The sequence below is a fragment of the Porites lutea genome, chromosome 2 (assembly GCF_958299795.1).
Source record: "Porites lutea chromosome 2, jaPorLute2.1, whole genome shotgun sequence".
Classification (NCBI taxonomy): domain Eukaryota; kingdom Metazoa; phylum Cnidaria; class Anthozoa; order Scleractinia; family Poritidae; genus Porites; species Porites lutea.
The window spans coordinates 14,565,707-14,567,156 of record NC_133202.1 but is presented as its reverse complement, the minus strand read 5'-3'; positions in this window follow the sequence as shown (position 1 = coordinate 14,567,156).

Sequence of the window (1,450 nt, the reverse complement as noted above, 5' to 3'; positions counted from 1 at the left end):
TAATCCTCTCGCTTGAAAGATTCATATCCAGCATGCTCCAGCGAGTACAGACGCAAATCGCTTAATGAGATTGATTTCAAAACACGAAAGATCTTTTGTTTGGTGTTCAGTTTTGCATGGCTTGCAAGCAAATATGATCTTTCGAGATTAGTTTAAATATTGGGTTCAGTGATTTTCAAAGCATCGAACTCTCGCCCCAGGGCGGGGCATCAATTGTAGGAAGATGTTTTCCGAAGTATCAATAGCCATTAACAAAGAGAAGAAGACCGTTTTCTATGACCAAGCCAAAATGCCTTAGGATATTTCTATCTTTAGCATTCTCATTATCTTCTAAGTTCCTTAGTTAAGTTACGATCACGTTTACTTAGCTTTTTAATGGCTCTTTTAGACAAGAGATAAACTTTTTCGTTGGAAGCTAGTTATTAAATTCAGTTGAGCATTATACTACTGTGACTTTGATATTCTTCGACATTCTCTTATGTTAATAAGCAAGAACCATACGATGTTCTTGCATGCAGTTAGGAGCCTGCGTTTGCTTGGGCACAGACGACGCTAAAAAATAAAAAATTCGTCAAGAACCGTACACAATGACCCTATCGCCTCTCTTTTTATGTCAAACCACTATACAAACTGCAGAACAGCTGCCAGTATAGGGCATTATGTAATTTGACTAAAATTCTCTCTAATGAATGGTTTTATCTCACTGATCACGGACAAAGGAAATTTGCAAACCCGTTTATGCCGCCAAAGTGATCAGCTGAGCATTACTGTGGCTTTGACATCTCTTTCATGTGATTCATTATAACCGTCCAAACCTTAAAATTGTTAAAGTATTACCCATTGATAGGAAACTTTTATGAGAAAAGAATGAGTCACTGACCGTTTCTTCGTTTTGCCGCTCTTACCGTAACACGGTAACTGACATTACTCAAAATAAAAAATGCATGCAAAATGTCAGTGTGCACTCTGGTGCCGTGCGGACAAGGGTAGGGTCGCCTGGCTCTAATCACGAAACCACAAAGTTCGCATATTAATGCACTTCATGGTTTTAAAATCTACCCAATTATTTTCTTATTGAACTTTACTTATTCTCTCCAAGTAGTTTGCGAGTTATTACAGAGAGTGAGTGGAAATTCCTATACTTAAATATTCATGAGAAACAGACTGAAAATATTTCTATCTTTAGCATTCTCATTATCTTCTAAGTTCCTCATTTAAGTTACAATCACGTTAGCTTTTTAATGGCTCTTTTCAACAAGAGAGAAACATCTTCGTTGGAAGCTAGTTATTAAATTCAGTTGAGCATTATACTACTGTGACTTTGATATTCTTCGACATTCCCTTATGTGAATAAGCAACAACCATACGATGTTCTTGCATGCAGTTAGGAGCCTGCGTTTGTTTGGGTACAGACGAGGCTAAAAAATAAAAAATTCGTCAAGAACCGTAC